The 16,287-nt window shown below is 35.8% G+C and overlaps 2 non-coding genes across 2 annotated transcripts; both read left to right on the top strand.

Annotated features, from left to right (window-relative positions):
• Nucleotides 1-5,433: 5,433 nt before the first annotated feature.
• On the top strand, nt 5,434-5,515 carry Trnas-aga (transfer RNA serine (anticodon AGA)). Its single transcript has one exon. It is a non-coding gene; the product is annotated as a tRNA-Ser (tRNA).
• Nucleotides 5,516-13,402: 7,887 nt separating this feature from the next.
• Nucleotides 13,403-13,475, top strand: Trnar-acg (transfer RNA arginine (anticodon ACG)). Its single transcript has one exon. It is a non-coding gene; the product is annotated as a tRNA-Arg (tRNA).
• Nucleotides 13,476-16,287: the final 2,812 nt, after the last annotated feature.

Here is a 16,287-nt window from a genome sequence, read left to right as displayed (position 1 = left end):
TCACCAAAGCCAAAGTCCTTACCAAACAAAAGACAGTCTCACAAAGTGTTTTCGACAATGTCCCCATCGGAAATCGAACCCGGACATCCAGATCGTGAGCCTAACGCTCTAACCACTAGACCACGAAAGCTGACTTCTTGTATATTTCCCGCAAATGACATTTACTACTTGGCCGGACAAATGGGGAGCGCTAAGGGCTCTCACTCGGTAAGTAGTCATATTCAAACCTATCTTTAATTTGAGTAGGTAATTCATTACCATTACTCAAAAATAGGTTTCAAAGTGAAAATCTAATAAATTATGTAAATAAAATACACCAACATTTGCACCACATTATAAATCTGTGGGCAATTCTTGTGAAGACAATTGTTTGTTCTGATTTTTGTTAAAGTTAAAAACAACATTTTCTTTATTGATTTGATAATGATTTTCTTTATGGCTAAGTATAAAGAAAATCAAATAAACTGGACAAAAATTCATGCACTGCATTGTACGGATTGGATGACTGAAAGAGACTTGCTTACTGTACAGTTACTGTTTATATTCACAATGAGTAATCTAGCTCGTATAATGAATGTATTACAACAACAACCCGTTAATAATACCTACCAATAATAATGACAATAATTAGCTATAGTGCACGTACCTCTCTCGTGACGTTATTCATGTCACTTAATTATAATATACATGAGTGAGTATATTATATATTAATATTTCATACCATAATAAGTCTGTCTCCTAGTTTGGTTAGGACGTTACAGGCTGATCACCTGATTGTCCGAAAGTAAGAAGATCCGTCATAGGAAGGCACGTTAAGCCGTTGATCCGTACTTCTTACTGTCGTAAGTATGTAGTCGTTGCTTGAGTCAGCGGCCTTTGGCGACTCATTTCGAAGGACGAGGAGAACCCTGACACGAGGGTTGATGAGCTTGGTATTCCACATCACAACCCACACGATAAGAAGAAGTTTCTGTGGTCCTGTGGTTTCCCGACTTGCTTCTTAAACGGGGAGCACCGGATTGAACTCCGGTACCAGACTTGCACCAATGAGTTATTAATTTATCTTAAGTGCAGTTTTCACTAACACAGTTGGTTCGACCATTATAAACGGCGATAAAGCTCACCACCTATCACGTTGGTCTAAGAGAAAGCTTGGTGAGGCGCAGCTGCTTAGTTCATCTTGTGATGAATGTACCTCTGGCTACCCCAATTGGGATATATAGTCGTGAGCTTATCTATGTAGGATCATTAACTGTATGCGCATGGAACACTTAGAAATGCATGAAATCAAGTGATTTGAATTACTTCACTGGCTCATAGGCATCTAGCCATCGCTGATTATAATCTAAATCTATAATTATATGACTCAAACTCAAGCAAACGAAAATACGAAGCTGTCATTACGAAAATAATTTAATACTATGTTCCTGTAACGCGATAGCATTGCGAATATTATTGATAGCAATCATCAAAATGGATTATTGTTGTATCTACTCCACCCACTTTAATAAGCAAACATCTAGGTAGTTAGATATAATATACCTATCTACCGCAGTACGTCAATATTTATTTATCAATACGTGCAATCATGCGCAATAAAATGTGTTGAATATACCTGACGCTGACGTAGCTACCTACTTGTCAATGGCATTTAGAATAACTCCCGGGTCCCGGGTTCAAATCCCGGTGGGGAAATATCATAAAAATGACTTTGTGATCCCTAGTTTGCTTAGGACATTACAGGCTGATCACCTGATTGTCCGGAAGTAAGAGAATCCGTGCTTCGGAAGGCACGTTAAGCCATTGGTCCCGGTTACTACTTACTGATGTAAGAAGTAGTCGTTACATGAGCCATGTCAGGGGCCTTTGACGGTTCAATAGTGACCCTGACACTAGGGTTGATGAGGTTGGTACTCCACCTCACAACCCACACGATAGAAAAAGAGTAGATAAGTACATGATCATGATTATATTATTATTCATTGACTTGCATACTTCGCCGGTAGTCTATACGGGTAGACAGTAATTTATTAGCTCAAACTTGAAACTGGAAGCTTATTCGAGGGCACGTCAGTCTCGTTAACCTTTCACGCTAGCCACCAGGCCTGCTACACAGTCGCCATTTATTATTCACGACTTTATGGCGCCTACTATAAACTTAACGCCACTTTTTCTCTTAAGCGACATGGAAACATTAAGTGGAGCAGGTTAGGTTAACACTTAAAGGTGACAAACTAAATATATAAGCAGGTAAGTTTATTTTTCGTGTTAGTAGTAGAATGATCTACCCGGTAGTTTTGTAGTTTTCATTTCAATTATATCTAAGAAACATGAAGTGGAACATTTCTTAACAACGAGCTAAATATTAAACCCTAATAAAGTACAGTCGAAAGGGTATATAAAGCATTAATCATACGTAAATGTATGTTTCATAATAATACAATCTAGTCTACCTAATAAGCAATTCATCTTTTACCTACACTACTATAAACGTGTAGACTGCTATAAATGTATAGAGTGTAGCAGACACAATTCTAATTTCTAATCTTCCTTTTAAAATCTTTAAATTACCTTTTGGCGTTCAGGGTAATTCCCTTAGCGATCTGACGTGAGACGTGTGGCCTTAAAATATTCAAAGGGTGTAAAGGGCAACGCGCATATTTCCCCCGGGGCCTCCGTTTACCCCTCAACGTTAATAATGTACAACATAATGTATAAAAAATAACATTGAGAAAACAATTTGTCAAATATCTAGCAACTATAGCTCTACGGGTTACTCAAACCAAGCTACGGAACTATATGTTGTATATATATTTCTATCTTCAAATAAATTCAGTATAGGTAAGCATAATATTTCTAAACAAAGACATTGTGTCATAACGTTACAATACAATACAAAAACGCTTTCAAAAACACAATAATAAAAACAATTACAATCAATCAGCGGCCTTATTACTAAATAGCATTTCTTCCAGGCAACCTTAGGGTGAAAGAACTTGCTAAATATTGGAGTCGGGGACGGTGCAATAGTGATGTAAGTAAGTAAATAATGCAATATAAATTGACTAAAACATAAAGAGAAATTTTACATGACTAAGACCATGTCAATTTCCAATTGTTACTATATATTTCTTTTAAATCTGTATGTACTAAGTTATTAACTTTACAGATTATTATCCATAAAACAATACTTGACATCTTCTAAATCAGTGTAAATTAACTTACCTTTGTAACGGTATGTTCTTCCAATTCACCGTTATATACCTAACATACCTATAAATATAACATTATAAACATCTCCACAATGGCATTTCATATACATATAGGTATATAGTTAAGTATGTGTATCAGTGCATCGGCTGCAGCGGAAGTGATGGCCCAGTCACCTCATGCATTGTTTGCGGATGCCTGCGACCGCTACACCCTGATATAGAACTCTATTTTAAGTAAACCCACCACACATGGATTGCGTATTCTATTATGGTATTGGACTGTAGGTATGACAGCGAAAAGTCAGTTATACAGAGTGTTGGTCCTCGCCCCTATCCTGTGAGTTTGAAGTGGATAGCCAACCTACAGTACGGTACTTACGGAAAATTTCACTAGATACCTATTAATTCTGAATCACCCTCTGTTTTCGGCACGGTGTTTGACAGCAGGACAAATTTATCAGAAACAATGAATAGCAATGAATAGTTTAGTTCTGTGCAATAAAGTATATTTGATTTGATTTGATTTGAATAGCAGTTTTGTTCATTAGTCTTTCTATAATAAGGGACAATTCACAACACTCGTCTACTAATTGCCAAAGTTCAGATTAGAAGCTTATAAAACCACTTGTTTATGCAAGATACTTACTAAATTAACAACAATTATGTCGATATTTTTTTACGTATGAACCTTGTGATATTTTGTCGTATTTTACAACCTTCCTGTAGTACGATTCCTCAATAAACAGATTGCGAATGATGTCACTATTGGACACTTGTCTCCTATTATTGTTGCTTTGTTATAGAACAATCAATGTATCCAATATGATACGTCTTGGGACAAGACTAATACCAAAAGTGAGTTCGTGAGTTTATATATGCTATATATATGTATATATAAATCCAAATATTATTGTGTAGGTACTGTAGATGTAGTATAACAGATGCGACACCCATAACATCCTATACAGTTGCCGGTCCGGCGCATCGTATCACGTTACGCGATTGTATTGTCTGCGCCTGCGCCACGGTGCATGTACCGGTGCTACACAGTGCTTACTTCGTACTTCCTATAATACTACAGCAAACAGTCCATTCATTGACACTACTGAATCATTCACCGATAATATGCTCTTGTATCTACTTAATACATTAGGATTAATAATAAACAAAATCATTATCAATGTTGATAAATATTTAAAATATGAAACGTGTGCACGGCGGTACTTCAAATGTCATGCGTGTATGCCTAATCTGTCTACCTATCTATACAGATTATCTCAACAAAAACATTTTCATAAAATGTTGCCCAAACGAGTTCATATCGATAGCAATTTCAAAATGTTATCAGATCACATGTAAAGCCAAGTTTCTAACTCTACACACCCTAACTATACAAGCCCTAAGTTTACAAACTCTACATATAAAAAATATGGGGCTTGTCCGTTTTGTTACTACAAGAACTATTTAACAGAATAGCAATGGAAAAAAAAATTGTTTACATTACAGCATTTACTTAACTCTAATCTTAAAATTATTAAAAAGGTCTGATGTAACGGCATACATAGCTCTATCCATAAGTGCGTGCCATATGAGCCAGAAGGTTCGACTATTTCTAAAATCGAAGCGTTCTCAACCATTGATTATCAACCTAAGGCGCGACAAATTTATCTTTTCACTTCGTACAATACAATTGCTATATAATATGGTTAAAACTCGACCGCATTAATAACTTTGTCTTTGTTTAGAGGGTGAAAATTTTAAGTTTTAGAATTTCCTTGTTGTTTACCTACTGATAAACTTAGATCCCAAATTTCAGCTTTCTAAGACATCTGAAAGTACCTTATAATTTTGATGATCGTTAGTGAGTCAATCGGTCAGTCAGTGAGTGTCAAAATCGGGGTTTGTGCATATCAATAAAATCTGATTAATTTTACAGCAAAGCATGGGCGTGCTCGTGTCATAATCATAAAACCACACTTCTGTGGGCAGAACGGGAATTTCGCGCTCCATTTATTGTGTTTTACTACTAGTCATTAGTTCAGTTGAGTAAATAGGCAGGAATGCCATTATTTCTCCACAAATACCTCGGTCGACGCCTTTGTTTCAAACAAATAATAGGCTTTTGTTCTAAATATTTATTTATTTTCAGAATGAAATGTCCATTTTTACTACTACGTAACTGGAAAATTAAGTGAATAGCAATTTCACCGAGATAGATATGGCAGTCGTGGCCGAGCGGTTAAGGCGTCTGACTAGAAATCAGATTCCCTCTGGGAGCGTAGGTTCGAATCCTACCGACTGCGGATTTCTTTTTGATATTTATTTTTTACAGCAATTTATAATCTCTATTTCCAACGACTATTTTTTGTAATATTTGACATTTAAATAAAAACATAGTTTATTATAACTATTTACTGCAAATAAATACCGCAACTTGAAGTATCTACGTAAGATGTTCCTCTATCAATCACTGTATATTAAATCAGCGTAGTATACAATCAGCAAGCGAGACAACAGAGTTAACAAGCGTTCTATCGATCGGGAAGATGGCTGAGCTCATTAGAGGCGGCTGCACGTGCGTTGCCGACGGCACAACCGTATACCAGACAACCGAGGGTTGCGACAGATCGGCAAAAGTGCTGATCATTCAGATTTGAATCTCGAACACGACGCCCATTTGCGAAAGCCAGCCTTTGAGGCACCTGTTAAATAATAAAAGGAAATGTGTTATAACGATAATAATTTATTATAAGTGTATACTTTCGGTTCGGTATGGGTTCACGGCTTTACAGAAAAACGAATACTTTTTAAATTACGGGTCTTAGTCTCGCAAGGAATAAGTAATCTTGTGTATAAGTACAGTATCTATAATATAAAAATGAATCGCAAAATGCGTTGGTAAGCGCATAACTCAACAACGCCTGGACCAATTTGCCCAAATCTTTTTTTAAAATGTTCGTTGAAGTTCAAGGATGGTTTTTACAGCGAGAAAAATTAGAATTATTGCTGGAAAAACCCTAAAAATAGCCCTTTTCTTTTTCCCATACAAATGAACGTAGTCAATTTGAGCTTTATTGCTATGGTATAAAGTTCATATTAAATTACAAGCACTCACTGTTGTCTAAGCAATCTAGGTGTGTTCCTAACGTCAAAGATCATATCTATCAAAACAATGTGCGTGTGTGCGTTGGAGCACAGAATACATAGTTGGAGGAGTTTAATGTCGCGTACCGAAACTCGCGTTTCTTTTGTGTTAGTTTCGGCACGCGAGATAAAATGCATAAGTTTCCACGTCATTACATCAGTCAAACAAAAATCGCGTTACCAACAGTGTTTTATTAAAAAAAAAAAAATTAATAACCGATAACAACCGAGCAATAATAACCGATTTGGTGGTGCAATGATTTTATTAGCAGGAGATTTTCGTCAAACATTGCCAGTGATTCCACGATCAACGCCAGCTGATGAACTCAATGCATGTCTAAAGTCCTCCAATTTGTGGAAACATGTCAAAGTACTTCATTTAAGCAAGAATATGCGTGTCGAGTTGCAAAATGACCAATCTGGAAACATATTCTCTAAACAACTCATTGACATTGGTAATGGCAAATTTCCTATAGACATGTTGACTGGCTGCATTAACTTTCCTCAAAGTTTTTGTCAGTTAACTCGATCAAAAGATGAACTTATTCAGAAGGTGTTTCCAGATGTTTCTCAAAATTACAGAATCCATGATTGGTTGAGCGAACGAGCTATACTGGCTGCAAAAAACATAGATGTAAATGAATTAAATTTCAAAATTCAAGAACAAATTACAGGCGAATTGAGGATATATAAATCAGTTGATTCGGCTACTAATCAAGATGATGTAGTCAACTATCCACCGGAATTTTTAAACTCGCTGGATTTGCCAGGATTGCCACCTCACAATCTTCAATTAAAGGTTGGATCGGTGGTTATAATGTTGCGAAATATCAACCAACCGCGTCTTTGCAACGGTACACGGTTAGAGATAAAAAAATTACTAAACAATGTGATAGAAGCAACTATACTCAAAGGAAAGTATAAAGGAGGAGATGTTCTCATACCGCGCATCCCAATGATTCCGACTGATGTGCTATTTGAGTTTAAACGACTACAGTTTCCAGTGCGGCTTGCTTTTGCTATGACTATAAACAAGTCCCAGGGGCAATCATTAAGTGTTTGTGGTATTAATCTAGAAAACCCATGTTTCTCACATGGTCAATTGTATGTTGCCTGTTCCCGTGTTGGAAAACCATCAGATTTGTTTATCTATGCGCCAGGTAAACAAACAAAAAACATCGTATACCACAAAGCACTACAATGATAATAATAATAATTATGATTCACATGATTAACAATAAAGCGATTACTTACTTTTAAATCCTTATATATGTTTTATTTAATTATTTTTTATTCACAACGCCCTATCACCAGGGTGACGGTTCTGTTCAGGAGATTTTTTTAAAATACGTAGGCACTAAAACTGCCACATTACAAATCTTTTTGACAGGACGAAGTCTGTCGGGTCAGCTAGTAGTAAATAAATGACGGCCAGTAACTGAGAATAAAGCAATATTTTTATTCGTTTATCTTATATTCATCAACTCATAAATATACGATAAACATTGCAATCAAATCGGATTAAAACAAAAACAACATTTTGGATGCACAAAAACACAATTTGCGCTGAAATGAAACACTAAACCATATTAGCTTCGGCCAACTGCCACCCCTGCAACTTTCGTCATGGGATTACGAGTCCGTACTAGGGATTTAAGGTTTCATTACTCTATGCGAGACCCCTGTCCCTTACTACAGTTAGCCTTCAAACAAAATAGTCGACGAACACTATACGAGCAAGTAGGCACATAATTCATCTTCATAATTTCAGTTTATGTTTATTGTAGTGGTGGACTAAACATAGGCTGTTTTAACGACATCCTCCTCGGGCCATTCTGAGCTGTATGCTGCCAGAGATTTCCTTCAATTTTATTTTCTTTTTAGGCAAGTATGCTAGACTATAAATTTTGTACTGTCCTAAAGAAAGCGGATAGGTTACAACGAACAAAAAATCTACTAGAAAACCCTTTTTTAAAAGTTTGTATAAAAATAAAATAAAAAGTAAGACATAAAACACCAGTTAGCGAGTTTATAAAAAATGAAATCGAGATAAGTAAAACACGTCGTACGGGAGCTTTTCCTTCCCTAACGACGAAGCTACGGAGTCAACCTCGGGGCCGAAGGGAGCGTAGCGAGCCGAGACCTCTAATGTACAAATATTGCGGACGAAATGAATATATTCCTCCCCCTCCCACGTCCTGAGGGTCGGGGACAAGTACACGTTTTGATTAAGTCCCTGGATATGAATTCATGGAGCAATCCGACGTAACAACAAGCCACAATGATGGATTGGTCTTTTTATTGGCCACCAATTATGAATAGTTAACAAGTTTTGCACGGAAAACATTACTAATATTTGCAATGTTTGCATGTTATGTGAACACGGGTATATTACAAACAATAGGAACGAACAGGCAAATTGATATTTAAATCACCACTTATTCTAAGCATTCTACAAGTATTGCGTAATGCGTGATAGCGGCATCCGTGCAAACTAGCCTGCCATTGTTTCTAATAATAGCCAACGGACAAACAATAGCAAACATAATCTCAAAGCCTTTACTGCTTCGCTTAAACCTCACGAGAATGTAGCCAGTTGTGCCCATTTGAACCAATCCTGCATCCTACTGTCCCAAGTGTCCCGCTAATACTCCATATGGCGTAACGCAATGTGCAATACATAAACAGCCACTTTCGTTAGACCCTCCAAATGCTCTACAATATACTCCCCTCCCGCAAAGTTTTCTATGCTGGACGGGGAGCACAGGAGGTCTACTTATGACGGGCACGAATTCATAACACCGAAAAGGGCGGAAAAACTATGCGTCGACATATGCATGCATTAGGGAAGATGAGACAATTCGGGCACCAGTTACTCTAATTTGTACAACTGTCCAAGCTTATGAGTTACAACAGTTGTTACTATTCCAATACACTTTACTACGAAAATGTTTATGATGAAGAACTTTTGAATAATATTGGTGTAATGTACTCTACACAATGAATTAAGTATCCAAGGAATGCTGAAAGAATGAACGTTTGGCTTTTCGTTCTATTAAGTATACTAGTATTTACTAGATTACCTACATTACTTTATCTTAGTACCTACTATTCAACACAGAGATTTCTCATTCTTATATGAGTTACACCGCTAAGCCGTAATAAAAATTAACATTCATATTAATAATCAAGCTTTATATTATCCGAGTGAATCTGTAGGTCTGTAGCGACCACTCGTATGACAGTGTCAAGTTCTAAGAACACCGTCGCTGTGGCGCCAGATGTCAGCCGACACCTACGTTACGTGGTAACCTGCGAATTCTCAGCTTGTTACATAACACCGATGTAGAAAACGTAATAAAATACGACGCTATGTAATCACGGATGGTTCTTATCTTACTTATATCATTTGCCCGTGATTAGGGAAACTCAGAAAGAGAAAATAGATCGAGAAATTCAGGATTAGTGTTAGATACTGTGTCGTTCCTAAAGACGGGAAAATTACGGGCAGAAAAAGGCGTAAAAGTTATGTAAAAGAACTTTATTACCTAGCCCTTAGGCTGATCGGATCATAGTACAAGAAAGAATGCAGCCGGTATTCTTGCTATTAAATAGTTTTTACAACAGGAACATTCTCACTTTGGGAAAATTCACGGAAACAGCCCATCACTGGCCCCAAGTTCAAAATCACATTTCCACGCGTAAATTGACTTCGTTCACGCTTATGGATGCGTTTAATACAGTAAGTACTAGAATGATTGCGCAGTTGAAAGTGCGGCTTTCATTTCAAAGGTCAAGACTCCGATCTTTGTTCGTTCAGTGACGATACTGGTTTAACTTTACTTACTTAGTTACTTTTCTGTCGTCAGTGAAATAAAGTCAAGAGAAGTGGAAATAAATTCAAAATCGTTTAATTTTAAGCCTTGACGTAGAGATAGAATTTAGCACCTACCCTACTTCTCTCTGACCAATTGCGTACGAAACATTAAAATATTATAGAGTTCGAAAGTCGAATGGGTATTCCCACAAAACATCAACAAACTCGTCCACTTCAAACAGTCTCTCGTCCTATGTTTGAGGTTCCCACGGACGTCCTACGCACTTCGCACCTTCTCTTTCCTTTCTTAGAGCAGTATTCCACTCTGAATAAGTATTGTGACCATAATACAATGGGAAAAGTATTAAGATTTTCAATATTTATAAAAATAGATTCTCCAACGTTGTATGTCGTCTAGTCTTTCTCAGAAACACTGCAAGCCAAATTAATTCACTATATTACCTATACCAAAGTGTTTAACTTTTAAATGTAATAACTTAACTTTAACTATCAACTACATAGTTAAATTAGAAAATGGGTCTTTGTTTAGACAATAAGTTATTTTTTTACGAAATTAGTTATTTTTTAGAAACAACCGGTTGTCAATCAAATTGTAATAGGTACGAGTATAAGATAGATAAGTATCGAGCTATCAATTCATTACAAGTACACCAAAACGTCTATAAGAACGTTCAATAGAGGAGAGAACGGTATTTTTAGATGCACGAATATCGATAAGCATTACAAATTAAATTTATCACGTCATTCTAGAAGAGGCAAGTGTTGAATTTAAAACGCTATACGCCAGTCGAATTATATACAATGTATATCCGAAAGAGACTTTGCTTAAGGTTTTCTGTATTAAATAAATATCTATTAACACAGAACTGAATATAAAGTCATAATATATAAACAATCCAAAACATTAAACATCTAGGTATTAGGTTCTCAATATTAGTTAGGTAAGTACTTTAATGTTTTAGACTAAAGTAGGTAGGTACAATGTTTTCGCCAGAACCACAATAAGATACTCGTACAATGCATTAGGTATGAAGGTATACTGATGCTCTGCTCTGCACCATAATTATATTTCATCCTTTGATAATCCTGTAAAATGGCTTACCTTGGCGTCGCAACATAATTATCATCATAATTTTTTATGAGCGAATAAATAATTTGAATTTGAATTTAAACATCTCATATCCCATTGCAGAGGAACTATGGAGTAGTACTTGTATGAACGATTCCATCGCAAATTATTTTTAATTTCTTTTGCGGGTTGGACACGTAATCAGTACCTACCAAAGTAACTATTTTAGTTTCAACATAAAAAATAACAGTTTCAATCGGACACTAAGGCGAGTGTTGATTGCCGTCATTTAGCCGTCGTCGCCGGCGCTCTATGAACGAAACGATATTTGTTTGGAGAACCGGACGCGAAGATGCCCGGTCGATGATATGCTCACTGCCACGGATTGGGCACTGAATGATATGTATCATCGAAATGTTTCAGTTGCGTCAGCTCATCGGAATGTGGATGTTGGTTAAGCAAAACATGAACATTTCTAGTATCAGATTTTCCTTTGGGAAACAGGGGTAGAAAGTAAAACATTGTTCCATGCAAGATGCTTATCAATCCCGCATATGTATATTGGAAAAGTTGAATACCTTTGCTGGGGATCACATCCTGTTTCACAGAACTGGATAGAACAACTATTTGCATTCTAGGATCAAGTTTACACGCGATTGGCTGTCAACTTGTCACTGACACACATACTACTTAGAACCTATAAGAAAAGAGTAAGATCGAGATTTTTATAGTACACGACGAAATCGTCATATCACAACACAGAAAACATATAAAACAGGCATAAGTATACAATCGACTATAATAAGCATAATATAGTCCACTTGAAATAGTAGATATACGGAAATAAACATGAAATAACATAGCTGTCGAGAAATACGCGTACTATTATGTATACGTAAATCTGCCCCCCCCCCCCCCCCCCCTTTTTGGAATAGGTACAGGCATGATGCTATTTTATGTTACATTATATTATTAGATTTATCTCTAGGTAATGCTACGCTGAAAAGAGCGGATGATAAATAATACCCAGGTATTTCTGTCAGTTCTGACAATGAAGGAAGGGTTTCTTATTAGTCTGGGACAGTTACGAATTTGATGTTTCTTTACCTTTTCTTGGAGTAGTTTTTTATTTCATTTGAAATCAGAAATATCTGTAAAGCAAATCAATATTTCGATCATTAAAAAAATGAATCGTTTTTGCTCAAAAGAAAATGGTTTTAAAGTACTTTTCTGCTTCTGTATAGAGACGGCTTCCAATTAGTACCCCTAAACCGTTTTTGCGTCTGTCCGTTTGTCTGTCAGAGGATCTTCAAAGTTCTATTTTTAAATGGCTGCATCTTTTGAACCTTGATAGGTACCTGGTTGAAATGTGCACAGAATTTGCATTATTAGAGCAGATATTATACCAAGTAATAAAATATATATATATATATATATAAAAACCTCAAAAACAAAACACTCAAACATGGTGAGCTCTAAGGCTCTTACGCAATCCATGCTTCCTAAAAGTATAACATTATAAAACGAATTTGTTTACGTGTCTACAATTCTACGCATTAACCGTATACGCACGTGTTAGGTGTCATATTTTATAGCGAGATGTTCTATAATGAAGTGGCGTGGAGCATTTTTACGAGAGAATCTCTGTCTGTTACAGCCGAACTGATGACAGGTTGATAACCACAGGAACCTTCCGCACAAATTTATAATGCCTAATGGTCGCGTGATCTGTTTTATAGTATGAAAAATAGTCCCCGCTTTCACTAGGTACCTACAACGCAAAAATGAGGTCGTAAAATAATGAAGTGTCGTCGAAATAAAAAATCGAAACAAAGTAAAACTAAATTTAATCATTAAGCATTTTGATATACGTATAAAAAAAAATGTTCTACGAGCGAACTAATCAATAACAAGGCCACTTGGGCCACCAGCGCCCCTAGCGGACTTATCCGGTACTAACTTCGCTGTGAAAACACGCGGTGCAGCTGAAAGGAAATTAACGTAACAACATTAAATATTCCTTTTCACATTGCATAAAAAGTTAATAAAAAAGTAAATTTAAAAAGATTTAGAAGTAAAATGCTAAAACATTAACACTTATAAAGTAAGTAGTAGACTAATTCAACAAGTTTCACAACTGGCCCTGTGGCGCAACGGATAACGCGTCTGACTACGGATCAGAAGATTCCAGGTTCGAATCCTGGCAGGGTCGCGTTAACTCTTTTTGGTATCGTATTTTTTTCTGTATAATAATTTTATTAAAAGTTGAAATAGCTCGTAGTGATATTACAATATTAAAAACTTCATATCATAAAAATGTTGAATGTCCAATTTTTTCCAATATTAACAAAGAAAAGCCAATGATTAAGCTACAAATTTTATGCTTTTATGCCTGTATAATATTCCTGTGAAACTAGTAGAAATTCTAAAAATAGAAAGTCTATTCCCAAAAATAAAACAACATTTTAAAAGCTTGGAAGTGTCTAACGATGACTGTTATCTAGCTAATCTTATGAAGTGTCAAAATATTGGATGAAGTTCAGTAAAACAGGAAAAAAGTACCTCTCTGCTATCCATAAATCATGGAACAAATCTGGTTTCGTAAAATATATTTTATTGCACTTACAATTTTTTTACTACGTCATAATTTTTAGAGTAGGTAGGTAAAGTAATTTTGAGATTTTAAAAACTTTTCTTACATAAAGATGTTCGCATATGTTGTTATGTGAAATATAAAGTGTTTTAGGTTGTGAAGGTTATCATCGTTATACACAATCCGGTTTTTGTACTAGGTACTTCAGGTAACACAATTTAGGAATAGAAATGGTCCCTAGTACGGTAATATGATTATCTGTACGCTGAATTTTTACTCGACCACGGCAAAGCAGAAAGGAGTTTAAACATACATACATAACGGTCCAACACATAACCCTCATTTTTGCTTTGCCGTCTACGAATAAATAATAAGTCAGGAAGAGTAATTATGAACAAACGCCGGCGAAATATTGGCCCCACGACATTCTAAAAGGTCGTAAATCCATAAAACCAATCAGTAGCGATTCCGTGACGCGCTTCATTGCGACAAGTGCTGTGATTGGTTATCAACAGGCATCGTAATAGAGGTTGGTCCGTGTGTTTCCGGGGTTCTCAAATCAAGGATGTTGTTATGCAATGCATGGGTGAGTATAAGTAAAAAAATGGACGAAACTAATGATGGATTTAATAATTTTCAGTGTTTTGTATTTCGGATGAGGCGTGTTGCTGAATTATGTATTCAAGTATATATTATTATATCGCATGTTTTGTGTTTTGAATTAATTGGTATTTAGTAAAAACAACTATTCAATACTTCAATTTTTTACTTGGATGATATATAAATATAATTATAATGTGACTTATTATTTACTATTTATTTACTGGAATACGATGGAAGCCGATTATCCTCTCTTCTTTCGTAACGAACTGCTTTTATCCATTTTTGCAGTTGGTTTTCATTTTTGGGGAAAATAAAAAAAGGAAATTTCGATAAGATTAAATAACAGAAATACTTATATTTTGCTGGAAATTGTTAGTATTACTTGTCTGCATAGTATTACAAATTATAATTTATCTGAATTAAGCTAGGAACTTCTTGAATAATGCGGATCAATGTACAATGTGTTTACGAGAACAGAAATGTTATATTTACCGATGATAAGTTATTCCAGTTAACTTTTTGCTGAGCTTTTTTCGTTTCCTACACCAACTAACTACACATGACGACATTTTACATAATATTTCACTGCTTTTTCCATAGAAATATACCATAAATCGAGCAATGGCATACGTCAGTGACGGCGCGAGGCAGATTGAAGTAGGTGCGAGTAGTCTTTTTAAGCCCCGCCCACTCAGTGTACATTTTAGTGGCGTCAAATTGTGAGCGTTGTTACTCTTCCTGACTTATTATTTATTCGTAGTTTGCCGTACGTAGTCGAGTCAAAAACATATAACTAAAACAGCACGTTATTATTATAAAGGCGCATACCCAACGGCGGCGTTACATGACGTAACATTATCTGTGGCTGGAATAGTTATTTATGTAACGTTATCAGGCGGGGTCAAGAGCGCGCCTTCCGCCGATAACGCCGATAACTCCACAACCCAGCATCCTCAAACATATCGTCATTTATTTAAAAAAATACTATCACAAAAATCCTCACTGATAACGTCAGCATATGTCAGAATTGTCAAAACGCTATTTTTATTGTTTGCTGACATGATAAAAGCTCGACTTTCTTTCATCCAATATATCATTATTATTTACTTTTTTACACGTACAGATACGATCATTTATCTGGAACAACTTTTTGTATTCTATTTGCCCGTGAAGATTTGACTTTTAAATATTTTCTTTGCTTTTAGTTGGGTGTCGTTATTCGTCCGGCAAACATCCTTCGTTGGTCAAATATTGGATCATCTCAATAGACCCGGACGTCACGCACACGTGCTAAATATCTATCTGGCCAGTGTAAAGTCGGCTTTAGAATGTGTCTTGCTCTATTCATATCTTCTTCATTTATGTTTAATGAAAAATGTACACATTTAATTAATTTCGTTTATTTAACTTTTAGGAGGCTTTAATTGAGATATTTTTATTTTTTACTATCATTAAGTAAATTAAAAAAAATCAGAATGTTTTATTGCAGACAAACAAAACATACAAACATTTAGCAATAGCACAAATGGGCGGCCTTATTGCTCTCAAGCAATTTCCTCCAGGCCACCACTACCAGGAATCAGCCATAAAAAGTGATTATTGAGCCTTTTGATGCCACAATATTTATTTTATTTTCTTATTATTATAGAGCTTTTATTATTTTTCAATTTTGTCTTCCAGGGAATAATAACACATTCCCAAATAACACATTCATATTCCCCGAATATATTTATATTCTCAAACATAATAATAAAAATTACCCACAGGCGAAATCACCGACCGTTAAGTGCGAACAAGACAACTTATCCACGGTGTTATAAATAGACAA

This window comes from Pectinophora gossypiella, chromosome 14 (genome assembly GCF_024362695.1).
Source record: "Pectinophora gossypiella chromosome 14, ilPecGoss1.1, whole genome shotgun sequence".
Taxonomy (NCBI): Eukaryota; Metazoa; Arthropoda; class Insecta; order Lepidoptera; family Gelechiidae; genus Pectinophora; species Pectinophora gossypiella.
Note: the sequence above shows the minus strand (reverse complement) of the source record. Positions and strands in the feature narration are given on the sequence as shown.